This window comes from Malania oleifera, chromosome 1, assembly GCF_029873635.1.
Source record: "Malania oleifera isolate guangnan ecotype guangnan chromosome 1, ASM2987363v1, whole genome shotgun sequence".
Classification (NCBI taxonomy): Eukaryota; Viridiplantae; Streptophyta; class Magnoliopsida; order Santalales; family Ximeniaceae; genus Malania; species Malania oleifera.
The window spans coordinates 95,817,716-95,832,809 of NC_080417.1; positions in this window are offsets into that span (position 1 = coordinate 95,817,716).

Here is a 15,094-nt window from a genome sequence, read left to right on the forward strand (position 1 = left end):
TCTACACTTCTCTCAGTTCTCCCTTCTTTTAATTACCTCAGATCTCTCTCAGTTCTCTATGTTCTTCTTTATATTTACATGTGTGCTCACCTTATTTATGTTTTCTTATTTTTGTAGGTTCGAAATAGAATGAGGGAAAAAGGGGTCGTTTGGTCCTACGATGGATATAGATAAGTAATCGTATGATTTTTTTTTTTTCAATCTATTTATCTAAGTTTTTATGGTGTTGGCATTTCCTTTGAGATTTTCTCGGGAGCCAAACAGACTCCTTGGCTTTGACCAAGGTTGGGTTTGGTGAAACTTGGGCTTGACTAGGGTTTATGGTTTTAGACAGAATGTTTTGTTGGAGAAAACTATTAATGGTTTCATTAAATCGTCGAGGAATTACTGCAAACCGTCAACGGTTTTAGCAAACTGTCGACGGTTCTGCCAGTTGCTGAATTTTCGAGAATATTAGGAGTTGAAGATTGCAAACAATTATTTGGTGCCATTATCTCTCCCACTCCCCCACCAAACTTCCACGATCCTTCCGTGTTCTTCGTACCATGAGAAATTCATCTCTATCCTACCCTTCTTCTCCTATTCAATAAACTCCGAGAACAAAGGTGACGATACAATGCTTAGATTCTTTACGCACTACAAAAAATCAGGGTATTAGTGAAGGATCAAATCTATCACTAATGCTTATATTTCGTCACTAATAGTATTAGTGATGAATTTATAAGATTAGTGACGATGTTAAATTAGTTGTTATATCTACCGTTACTACTAACTATTAGTGACAAATTTAAAATTCGTCACTAATAATGAAGTATTAGTTAGGGATTATAACCGTCACTAAAATCCTAATATCGTCACTATAAATTTTACATCGGCTTAGATCAAATTCGTCACTAATAGTAGGGTACTAGTGACGAATTATAAATTTGTCACTAATAGTATCGTATTAGTGAAGGATTCAAATTCATCACTAATAGTAGGGTACTAGTGACAAATTTGAATCCTTCACTAATAATTAAGAAATTAACAAAAAAATTTAATACTAATTTTTTTGAATCATCAATTCTTGTAAAAATCTGTAATTACATTTTCGCATACATAACTTGAAACCATAATTACTACAAATTTCATAAATTATTCAAAATTTCAAATTCAAATAAAAATTAAATTAAAATAAAGAAAATAACATCAGTTCAGATAAGACAAACAATTAAAAAATTCAAAATTCAAATACAAGTAGATTATACAAATTTAAATTAAAATACAGAAATTCATTTGTTCAAATAACAATAAAAATTACAAAGAAATAATCAAAAGTTATATCCGACGACTGTAGTGCATGCATGACATCGTGCTGATGTTATGACAATCGCGAACCTTACAAATTAAGAATCATAAAAAAAAAATTAGTGTACAAATGGAGAATAGAATGGAGAGCTGGCGCTCAGTATAATCAAGAAGAAAAATATCAAGAATGCGTCGCACAATAATTTTCAACCCTAAACGAATAACTGAAATGAATGTGAATGACATACCTATGAATATATACAGTTGCATGCATCAAACCACGCATGTAAACACTTTAACTCGTTCTCAAAACAGAGTATCCCTAGTGGTGGACAAATGATAATGCTTATCCATAGTTAAAAGGAAATGATATGTCATGTATGTTAATAGATGCAAATTTAGGACTCAATGAAATAATATTTCATTTAACTTTCACTCATCCTTTCAAAAATATTTTAACATTCATTTTATAATAATTATCTTTGTACATGGTTTTTTTTTTTTTTAAATTTAACCGAATTTTCGCAGCATGCCGTCTGTAAACTAGACATTTTCCTATAAAACCTGTACCTGAAACATGATTGTTTTCACAAAATAAAAGGTTTGAGCATGCGGGAACCTAAATCTACTACCAGTATGCAATTCACAATGTACTGCATCAGCCATGAAGTTGGCGTTCAACACAAGCATTTATTCTAGTAGTTCAATATGCAATTCATATAATATAATACCATCCATCAAGAAAATATTACGAGGAAACTGTTAAAACACAATTCAACTAAGGTTTCCTAGTTTCATTCAGAAGGTTGCTTCTCAAGCATTCTTGATGCAACTTGGGTTGTGCATGAAGTTGTTACTTAGATTGTGAGAAAGCTTGTGATAGATTGACTTGGGGTTTCTTGGATTCTATTATGGACATAAAAAGTTTTGGTTATAGATTGAGGAAATGAATTATGGTTTGTTTTTCTTCTATTTAGTTATAGTGGTGGAATCCTGGTTTAGAAGGTTTTAAGATTGCCTTTACTTTATTGGAGATTTTTGAGCTTGTCTTTGGTCTTTAAGATTTAATTTGCTAACTTGAGTTTGACTCTAAAAGTTTTCAACATATAGGAGGTTTCGAGTTGTGATTCTTTAATGGGTTTTAATATTCATAAGTGGCTTTCACTTACTTATATGACATTTAGTTCTTGACCTTTCACTGTATTCTATACATTGTTGTTCTTAGCTAAGTGTTTTAGATTTTCAATGATATGACTAAGATCGCCTATTTTCTTATGAATATCAAAAATTGAGAGGCGCGAGTTAGAATGACTTTAAATTTTTACTGATCATGCATACGTTTCTATATGCATCGTTTAATGTGGAAAAACTTTACCAAAATTTCGGAAGCATGCCGTCTGTAAATTGGACATTTCCCAAAAAATTCCTACACTAAAACTTGATAGATTCAAGAAAACAAATCACAATAATATGCATCATGCAGATACCGGTGAGTTTGAGCATGCGAGAATCTAAATGCACTACCAGTATGCAATTCACAATGTACTGCATCAGCCATGCAGTTGGCGTTCAACACAAGCATGTATTCCAGTTGTTCAATATACAATTCATATAACATAATACCATCCATCAAGAAAATATTACCACGAAACCGTTAAAACACAATTTATTATTGCTTGTAAGACTTGCATATCTAATGAGAAAATGCATCTAATGATGTCGATGCATACTAAGAATCTAACAAAGGATATAAATATTATCATCTAAAATACTTTATTCATTTTTTTAAGCATATACAACATATTTGAAATGGTGTTTTTTTTTTTTTTTTTTTCAATTTTCTAATATTAATTTGCAAGGACACATATACTAGCATATCCATGTATTTCATGTATAAGTTTGAAGCTCCTTGTCGTAAAATAGTTAAAAGTTCAAGGCCGCTTCTATAAATATATATATATATATATATATATATATAAATTATGTGTAGTGTGATTCCAAATCTTTATATGATAATGAATATATTTATGTATAGTGAGATGCCTAATTAATGTGCAGGATAATGTGCAGTAACATGCATACAAAATTAAGTTAATTTTGAAATTAATATGTTGCAAGAATATGCTATATATCCTGAAATAAACTTTTTTTACCTATAAGTTCAAACATGCTTCTGGACTAATTTACCTATCAGTTCAAACATCCATGTATTAGAGTATTATCTAAAAATTCCTACTCTATGAGGTATAGATGCTGATTTTTCAATCCACAAGAATAGAACAATGACATACCTTCTAATGAGAGGAGCCACCTGCATCATCTAATTGAGATTGGGGCATCATTTCTTCGAACTGCGCTTACCTGTTTGAAAATAGTATAGCTTCCCAAGAGGGGCGTGAATTGGGAATTTAAAAACTTTCTTTTTAATTCATTTTAAGAATACTTAATTTCTTTTATTGTTTAAACAATTCTTTTACTTGTCTGTTTAATTTGTCAAACACACAATAATTTGGTTTCTTTTATACAATCAACAACACAAGCACTTAAACAACTAAATCACCAATCAACCACACTATCCAAACTAATCAAACACAATTTGAAAGCAAACAACCAAACCAAAATTAAGATATACAGTAGTAAGAAATTAGGATGGTTGTTTGTTTATGTATGCCTTAAAAATATGAATCAAGCCTTGTAGTTGAATGATATGCTTGCTAAAATAAATTTGCTTTTTTTATATAATTTACAACCACACATCTACACTCTTCCCAAAAGTTAGAATTCAAGTAAACTCTTAGTTAATTTTCTCAGGGTGTTTTAACCAAGTAACGTACTCCCGTATGGTTTCCGCAACCCAAATCAAAATTAAACTTTAAGTTTACTTGATTTCCAAATATACGTAGTGTATATGATTTCAAATTTAAACCATCTACACAATATAAATATGTTGAAAATAAAGAGTAAGGGAAAGAGAGAGTAAGCTACAGGATTTTACGAGGCTCGGCTTCAACATAGCCTACGTTCTCGCCTTTGGCAAAACTACCAAAGGATTTACTAAACCTGTTCCTTTACTGGGTGGAACAATACCTTTACACACTCCTTCAGAAGGCTAGAGCAGCACCTCTCTAAGTGATAATCCCTCCCCTAACCAACGATCCAGAAAACCTAGAATCGTCACAATCTACAAGAATATAATATAAATTCTGCGCACAAAAAATACTCTCAAAATTTAGAGCAGGTTGAACAAATTGAGATGTAAATTGTACTTAAAAAAAACCAAAGTAAAATAGAATATATGAAGCTCTAAAGTTTTTGGAAGTCACCAATGGTTCTTTTAAAAGAGTAATGGAATTGCAACCTGGAACCGAGTTTTGATATTTTCAATCTACCAAAATTGTAGAATTCCTCTCCAGCAAAAGATGTGAGCAAAGAAGAACTTTAGGAGAATTTAAGCACAAGATGAATTTCAAATTTTATCTGATTTCTCTTTTTTCTTGTGTTTTCTCTATCATGTTTTTTCATTACCCAAGGAGGTATTTATACGCAATTTAAAAGATCAACTTCCACATCAAATTAGGTAAACTTTGAAAAAACATTATTTTGTTGACTAAATTTTGAATTTCAAAATTTTGAAAGATCAACATCCACATCAAATTAGGTAAACTTTGAAAAAACATTAAATTGTTGACTAAATTTTGAAAGATTAACATCCACATCAAATTAGGTCAACTTTGAAAAAACATTAAATTGTTGATAAAATTTTGAAATTCAAAATTTTGAAAGATGTTGTCCACATCAATTTAGGTAAACTTTGAAAAAACATTAAATTGTTGATTAAATTTTGAAAGATCAACATCCACATCAAATTAGGTAAATTTTGAAAAAACATTAAATTGTTGACTAAATTTTGAAATTCAAAATTCTAAAAGAAGCTTCCCTTTGAGATCTGAAATCTACTCCACGTGGCAGTTGTCTGCCATGACATGGCAATCATCTGTCATAGTTAAAATTTAAACCCAGAATACTGGTAGTTGTCTGCCAGAACATAAGCAGTCGTCTGTCATAGTTAAAATTTTAAACTCATAACGTTTTGATTGAACCCTTTAACTTGCCAGTCGTCTATCCATAGACAGACAGTCATCTGTCAGGTGCATGGCTTATCAGAAACTCTCTTTTTATTTTGAAAAATTTCCTTCCTTTAAGACCTTTGTTACTTTGATTTCAAAAACATGTTTTAAGCTCTTTAAAACAGAGTGTTTCTTAGTTTCTTTTGTTTTTATAAGAGCTTCACATATCTAAATGACATTTGGTTTTGAAGTACTTACAACAGTTCTTCTAATTATGGTCTTCTTAAATCCTTCAGCCTCCTTCAGCCTTTTGAGGTTCACTTTTGACTTTGGGTTTGCTTGCCCTTAAGCTTCTTCATTTGTCATTCATTACTTTTAATATTCTGAGGAGCTTTCACTAGATTAACATTGAGCTTCAACCTATCAACCTTGAAAATTATTTTACCTAAAACACATCACTTAACATCATATGTTAAAGCATCATTTATTTTGTTATCACCAAAATAGGATTGAAAAGTCCAGTTAGGTCAACAATCTCCCCCTTTTTGATGATGACAAATGAGGAGCAAAAAATATGAATAAGCATAAAAAATCTCCCCCTTACAACTTGCTTCATTCTACTCCCCCCTTACGATAAGCATTTCTTTAACAATTTGTAGATTCAAGTCCAATCATGCTCATTGCTCAATTTTCTTATTGCTTAAATTTTTCATTCTAATCCTACTTAAAATGCTCAAGTTTCAATATCATGCTTTATCATGCTTTTAATCAATTTAATCTTTATCATGCCCATCAAGCTCACAATCATGCCAAGATTTTGCTCAAATACTACTTCCCCTTTTGACATCAATCAAAAAGGGTAAACATTAAAATGTACATATGACCACACACTCCTCAATCATATTTCAAATTGGGTATTCTTATTTCATATGTGTTGTGACATTTTTGAATTTTCAATCACGCACATGGTGTTCAACTTAGTAATTTTGATGCTTAGATTTTCAAAAATACCAATTTAAAGATACCAATTTTTTCAAACATCCATATGTAGCATGCTGCATATCACATATCATGAGCCTAAGAGACAAGGAAAGCAATTCAAACTCAGTGTTGAATTATACAAAACATCAAAGTACATGCCAAAACAAATTTTGATCACTTAAAAGAGACAAACCCTAGGTGATCTAAGAGGTTGTAGATATTTCTTTAAGTCTGGTTCCTTTTAGTTTACTTCTCTACCATGTAGTAGACCAAGTTCTCTTCTTATGGTTATAAATCCATCTTCTGAGAGTGGTTTAGTAAAGATATCAGCCCATTGGTCATTTGTATTGATGAATTCCAGATTTATGTCTTCTTTTTTAACATGATCTCTTAGGAAGTGGTGTCTTATGTCAACGTACTTTGTTCTTGAGTGTGAAATAGGATTTTTAGATATGTTAATCACACTCGTGTTATCACACTTAATTGGTATAGTTGTGTAGTTTAAATTGAAATCTCTTAATTGTTGTTTCATGTAAAGAATTTGTGCACAACAACTACCAGCTGCTACATATTCGGCCTTAGCAGTTGACAAAGCCACAGAATTTTGTTTCTTAGAAAATCAAGAAACTAAAGATCTTCCTAAGAAGTGGCATGTGCCACTTGTACTTTTTCTATCTATATTACAACCGACATAGTCTGCATCTGAATAACTGATCATTTCAAAACTAGTCTTTAGGATACCATAGTCCTAAGTCCATTGTGCCTATTAAGTATCTTAGGATTCTTTTAACAGCAATTTGGTGCGATTCCTTAGGTGCTGATTGAAAATGTGCACATATACACACACTAAACATTATATTGGGTCTACTAGCTATTAGATATAATAGACTTCTAATCATGCCTCTATAGTGCTTTGTGTCTATGGATTTTCCCTTTTCATCTTTGTCTGGCTGATGGAGGTGCTCATAGGTGTGCCTATGGGTTTTCTATTTTCCATACCAAATTTTTGTATAATATCTTTTATATATTTTGTTTGACTTATAAAAGTCCCATTTTTTGCTTGTTTAATTTGCAGTCCAAGGAAATAGTTTAATTCCCCCATCAAGCTCATTTCAAATTCTTCTTGCATACATTTTGCAAATTCTTTACATAGATGTTCATTTGTAGCACCAAATATTATATCATCTACATAGATTTGAACTAAAAGTATATTATTTTCCTTATTTTTAATGAACAAGGTGCTATCAATTTTTCCTCTTAAAAATCCCTTCTCAATTAGAAATCTACTAAGTATTTCACACCAAGCCCTAGGGACCTGTTTAAGTCCATACAAAGCCTTAGTTAGTCTAAATACATGGTTAGGATTTTCAATATTCTCAAAACCAGGGGGTTGTTCAACATATACCTCTTCATTGATATATCCATTCAAGAATGCACTTTTGACATCCATTTGGTATAACTTAAACTCTTTGTAGGAAGCATAGGCTAACAACATTCTAATAGCTTCCATTCTAGCTACAGGGGAAAAGGTTTCATCATAGTATATTCCTTCTTCTTGATTGTATCCCTTTTCTACAAGTCTAGCTTTGTTTCTAGTGATTATACCATTTTCATCCTTTTTATTTCTAAATACCCATTTAGTTCCTATGATCGAATGATTTTCTGGTTTGGGTACTAATTTCCATACTTGACTTCTTTCAAATTGGTTCAATTCTTCTTGCTTTGCAACTATCCAAGATTCATCCTTAAGGGCTTCTTCAATATTTTTAGTTTCATTTTGAGATAGGAATGCATAATGATTACAAATGTTCTTTAGTGAAGATCTAGTAGTCACACCTCTAGATGGTTCACCTATAATTTGTTCTTGAGGGTGAACTTTCTTATATTTCCATTCTTTTGGAAATTCCATATTTTCTATGAGTTCATCTTTTGACTTTTCTTCAATTATTTCATTTTCCTCCTTGATTTCTATCTCATCCTCCTTTTTGAATACATCATCTTTTTCTTCATTTTTAACCTCTCTTGAAAGAGAGCTAGATTCATCGAAGTCTACGTGAATTGATTCAACTATGGTTAGAGTTCTTTTGTTGTAGACTCTATAGGCTTTACTATTTGTGGAGTATCCTAGGAAAATGCCTTCATTCGATTTAGCATCAAATTTTCCTAAGTTGTCTTTGTTATTTAGGATGAAACACTTACATACAAAAGCATGAAAGTACTTTATGTTAGGCCTTCTTCCTTTCCTTAATTCATAGGGTGTTTTGTTTAGGTTTGATCTAATGGAGACCTTATTAATTATATAGCTAGCTGTATTTACAACTTCGACCCAAAAATATTTGGGTAGGTCATTTTCATTAAGCATAGTCCTTGCCATTTCTTGGAGGGTTCTATTTTTCCTTTCCACAACTCCATTTTGTTGTGGGGTTCTAGGTTCCGAAAAGTTGTGATTTATGCCATATTCATTACAAAAATTTTCAACATTTTGATTCTTAAATTCTCTTCCTTGGTCATTTCTAATATTTGAGACATAATACCCTTTCTCATTTTGAAGCTTCTTACATAAAGTGATTAATGAGTTGCATGCTTCTTCTTTGTTAGTTAGGAACAACGCCCATGTGTATCTTGAGTAATCATCAACAATTACAAAGGCGTATTGTTTTCCTCCTAAACTTTGGGTTCTAGTAGGACCAAACAAGTCTAAGTGTATGAGTTCTAGGGGTCTACTAGTTGATATATGTTTCTTCTTCTTGAAATTTTTCTTTGTTTGTTTTCCTAATTGACAAGCATCACACACTTTATCTTCGACAAATTTTTTTTTAGGCAAGCCTTTAACTAAATTATTTTTGGAGAGTTTGGATATAAGATCCATGCTAGGATGTCCTAACCTCCTATGCCAAAGCCAACTATTTTCACTCATGGCTGCTAGGCAAGTTATGTCTTGAGAGATTAAACTATCAAAATTTATGCAATAAACATTGTTCATTCTAAGTGCAATGAATAACGTTATTTGATTCCTAGAATCTCGTATTATGCATTTGTCTCTCTTAAACATTATTTCACATATTTTGTCACTAAGTTGACTAATACTTAGTAAATTATGCTTTAAGCCATCTACTAACAAGACATCATCTATAGAAAATGAAGAGTCTTTACCTATTTTACATATTCCGATGATCTTGCCTTTTGCATTGTCACCGAAAGTTACAAATCCTCCATCCTTTGGAGTGAGAGAGGTAAACTTAGATTTATCTCCCATCATATGCCTTGAACATCCACTGTCCAAGTACCATTTATCCTTAGACGGAGTGGTCCTAAAGCAAACCTATAAGAAATGATTCAAGTTGTTACTTTTGGAACCCAAAGCTTCTTAATTTTCTTTAAATTTTGTCTATTTTTAGCATTTATCTTCCACTTATCTTTTACTTTAGTATACTTTTTCTTAAGTGGACAATTAAACATTATGTGTCTTTTCTTTTTACACATGTGGCAAGTGGTGTGCTCATGAATATTTGTTGATGAAGTACTTGCATAATATTTAGATTGATTTACAAAATATCCCATATACAAGTTTTTCTTTCTTTTGTTTGAGACTCCATTATATCCAATTCCTTCTTTGTTGTTTGTCATCCTTTGTTGTCCTACCATATTTTCAAGATTATCTTTTCCTCTGGTAAAGTTGTAGATTACCTTTTCTTTCTCTAGAATTTGGTTTTTGAGATCATTCATTTCTTGCATTTTCTTGCTATCTTCATTCTCTCGAGACCTAGCTAGTTTTTGAGATAAATTATCTATTTTCTTCTCAAATTCTTTAATTTTTATGTCTTTTTCTTTTTCAACAAGTTTTGCAGATTCAAGTTGATTTTTAAGTGCCTCATTTTGTTGTTTCAAGCTAATGTTCCTTTTTGAGACTTTAATAAACTTGTTATGGAGAAAGAGTAATTCATTTTGAAGTTCTTTGTAAGAGGACATACTTTCACATGAATTACTACAAGATTCTTTGCACAAATCTTCAGAGAGGGAATAATAAGCGTTTACCTCTTCGTTATGCGCCATGAAGCACATGTTTGCTATTTCTCGATCACTTGGTTCACTTTCCGATTCACTCGAACTAGTGTTATCCCAAGTTGCCTTCATTGCAGGCTTCTTTTTCTTCTTGTCCTTCTTGAGTTGTGGGCACTCCGGTTTGATGTGCCCGACCTTTTTACAATGATAGCAAGTGGGAAGATCATTTTTATTTTTGTATTCCTTTTTATTGCTTTCTCCTTTTTCAGCTTTTGATCTATTAAATTTTCTAGTAAATTTATTGTTTCTTCTTAAGAATTTTCCAAGCCTTTTAGTTATTAGAGCTAAGTCATCGTCTTCTAATTCACTAGATTCATTATCTTCCTCACTTGAATATTCTTTCAAAGCTTTTAGAGCTATAGACTTCTTATTTTTGTTTTCTATGCTTCTTTCTTTCAACATCATTTCATAGGTTAGAAGAGATCCTATGAGTTCATCTAAAAAAGTTGTTTTAAAATTTCTTCCTTCCGTAATGGCTGTGGCTTTTGGTTTCCAAATAGATGGGAGTGCTCTTAGAATTTTACGGATCATGTCATGGGTGGAATAAGTTTTTCCTAAGGCACTAAGTGAATTTATGATATGGGTGAACCTAGTGTACATGCTTGTTATACTCTCATCGGAGTTCATTCTAAAGGCTACATATTCACTGGTTAACTTATCGATTCTACTTTCCCTAACATCTACTGTGCCTTCATACGTTACTTCTAATTTTTCCCAAATCTCTTTGGCAGATTTACATGCCATTACTCTGTTGAACTCATTTGCATCAAGTGTACAGTATAAAGTGTTTATTGCACTTGAGTTAATTTGCAACATTTTACAATCTGAGTCATTTAGTTCTTTATCTTCTTTAGGTACTTATTTTCCATCAACTAGTTTAGTGGGGATTAAATTTCCATTTGTTACAACGTTCCATGCCTTCCAGTCCATAGTTTGAAGGTAGATTCTCATTCGTTGCTTCCAGAAGGTATAATTTAATCCACAAAAAATAGGTGGCCTAGTTCAGGATTGACCCTCACCAAAGGGAGCTACTCCTATTTGTGCCATCTAGATCTTTCTATAGCTACTTATTAGGTTTTGCTATAATCTTTCTCTTATACTAATTGAAATTAGGATAGCTTCCCAAGAGGAGGGTGAATTGGGAATTTAAAAACTTTTTTTTTTTAATTCCTTTTAAGAATACTTAACTTCTTTTATTGTTTAACCAATTCTTTTACTTGTCTGTTTAATTTTTCAAATACACAATAATTTGGTTTCTTTTATACAATCAACAACACAGACACTTAAACAACTAAATCACCAATCAACCTTTCAATCAACCACACTATCCAAACTAATCAAACACAATTTGAAAGCAAACAACCAAACCAAAATTAAGATATACAGTAGTAAGAAATTAGGATGGTTGTTTGTTTATGTATGCCTTAAAAATATGAATCAAGCCTTGTAGTTGAATGATATGCTTGCTAAAATAAATTTGCTTCTTTTATATGATTTACAACCACACATCCACACTCTTCCCAAAATGTAGAATTCAAGTAAACTCTTAGTTAATTTTCTTTGGGTGTTTTAACCAAGTAACGTACTCCTGTATGGTTTCCGTAAAGTATGGTTTAATCAACGTACTCCCTTTCGGTTTCAGCAACCCAAATCAAAATTAAACTTTAAGTTTGCTTGATTTCCAAATATACATAGTGTATATGATTTCAAATTTAAACCATCCACACAATATAAATATGTTAAAAATAAAGAGTAAGGAAAAGAGAGAGTAAGACACATGATTTTACGAGGTTCGGCTTCAACACAGCCTACGTCATCATCTTTGGAAAAACCACCAAAGGATTCACTAAACCTGTTTCTATACCGGGTGGAACAATACCTTTACACACTCCTTCAGAAGGCTAGAGCAGCACCTCTCTAAGTGATAATCCCTTGCCTAGCCAACGATCCAGCAAACTGAAATCATCACAATCTACAAGAATATAATATAAATTCTGCGTACGAAAAATACTCTCAAAATTTAGAGCAGGTTGTACAAATTGATGTGGAAGTTGATCTTTTAAATTGCCTATAAATACCTCTTTGGGTAATGAAAAAATATGATAGAGAAAAAATAAGAAAAGAGAGAAATCAGATAAACTTTGAAAAAACATTAAATTGTTGATTAAATTTTGAAATTCAAAATTTTGAAATATGTTGTCCACATCAATTTAGGTAAACTTTGAAAACACATTAAATTATTGATTAAATTTTGAAATTCAAAATTTTGAAAGATCAACATTCACATCAAATTAGGTAAACTTTGAAAAAACATTAAAATTGTTGACTAAATTTTGAAATTCAAAATTTTAAAAGAAGCTTCCCATTGAAATCTAAAATCTACTCCACGTGGCAGTCGTCTGCCACGACATAGCAGTCATCGGTCATAGTTAAAATTTAAACCCAAAATACTAACAATTGTCTGTCAAAACATAGGCAATTGTCTATAATAGTTAAAATTTTAAACTCAGAACACTTTGATTAAACTCTTTAACTTGCCAGTCGTCTGTCGATAAACAGACAGTCATCTGTCAGGTGCATGGCTTATCAGAAACTCTCTTTTTATTTTGAAAAATTTCCTTCCTTTAAGACCTTTGTTACTTTGATTTCAAAAACATGTTTTAAGCTCTTTAAAACAAAGTGTTTCTTAGTTTCTTTTGTTTTCATAAGAGATTCACATATCTAAATGACATTTGGTTTTGAAGTACTTACAACAGTTCTTCTAATTATAGTCTTCTTAAATCCTTCAACCTCCTTTAGCCTTTTGAGGTTCACTTTTGACTTTGTGTTTGCTTACCCTTAAGCTTCTTCATTTGTCATTCATTGCCTTCAATATTCTGAAGAGCTTTCAATAGATTAACATTGAGCTTCAACCTATCAACCTTGAAAATTATTTTACCTAAAACACATCACTTAACATCATATGTTAAAGCATCATTCGTTTTGTTATCATGAAAACAGGATTGAAAAGCCCAGTTAGGTCAACACTGTTCATCATAGCTATTAGCGTGGCTACAAAGGTGGACACCTTTTCTTTCAAACTTTGGTTCTCCAATATGATGTTAGACACCAGGTGTCTCAGTCCTAGTTCTCCAGCTTCACCGTTTGCACCTACTGATCCATCTTGTCCGCCCGAGCATTGGCCTGTCGACGCACTCATTCTAGCTTAGCACAAGCCACTGCACCTATCGAAAATGATGTTGTGGGGGCAATGTCTCCACTTCCAAGCGCTTTCACCCAGCCCCCCGCTTGTTCCCCAAGCACCTAAGTAGTTATCTGGTAATCCGTCATTTGTTGGCTCCCCTCTTCAATAGGTGCATCTCTCAAATCAACCATTCGCGCCTATTTTCAGTCATGAAAATGATAAAAAATAAGAAATGAGAATACAACTTTGATGCTTTGAATCAAATTATAAACTACATAATTAATTTGACTTATATGTTTGCTCTGTGCACCATCGCACCACTCCCCGTATCGTCGTTGGTGTGTTCTCTGATAAAGATCTAGCAGCAGCTCCTCGGCGCTAGTCGCAGGATCACACTACATTATCATATAAAACATCATTAATATTAATGGGATACGTATTCATTAGATAGTGTTATATATAGCAATCACCCGTCGATGATTAATGAATAACCTCGACCCACCGCAATGCGCCGTTAGGAGTTTGCTGCAATTCGCAGCATTTTTTACACATAGAGCCTACAAAAAAGATGTCAAGACTTCTTATTAGCCATAGTAAAGCTTAAAGTAGATATCATAATGCAAACACATCACCTGATAGCGTGGGTCGCGGAAATGGTGACACACCACCTCCCAATCCTCTTGGGATATCTTATTGTATAGGTGGGTTTCTGCTTCATCTCCCATCGCACGAAAAATGTTCGTGCATTTTCGCATGATAGGACTTAAATTTATTGCAAAGTTGGATGTCCACCACCCTCATCACATGGTTTGCATGGAGAATGTCCATATCAAACTCCTCCTGCATAGGTAATACATTTAGAATGTAAGACAGTTGTTTGGCTAGTATATTAAAAGTTATAAAAGAAAAAAAAAGGTTTAGGATTACTTACCAAGATGCGCATGTAAAGAACCATGCACTGTGCCTTAGTCACCTGTGGCCAGCTGAAGGTGGTGATTGGAGCATACTGTCGGCATATAATGTCGAGCTCTCATGTCCATGCTAGCTTTGTCTGCACGACAATGTGTGAACTCTATGAAATCATGTACCCCTTTCACGTATTCTAGAAAAAACCTATCCCGAGCGTTCATCCAACTCTTATCCATGTTCATTAATTACCCTATAACATGTTCAAGTAAATGGTGTTGATTCTCATAATGTTTATGATGCATGCATCATGAATCCTATAATCGACGACCTTATGTCTAAAGGGTACGGATCCTATCCCATTCAGGAATGTTGCATTTATGTTGTGATCAATCGCTCAAATTCCTTTCATAGTCATTATAAATTTTGGCAGCATCTCCCCATGGCTCTCCAAGTACATGAGATGGGGGAAGTCAACATGTTTTTAGTTTTTTGTCACTAACAAATTGTCACGACACCCACTATGCACCCAGAGAACACAAGTAGAGACACGCTCGAAATATATAATGACAATTAACAAAGCGTGAACGATGACAACAACGTAAAT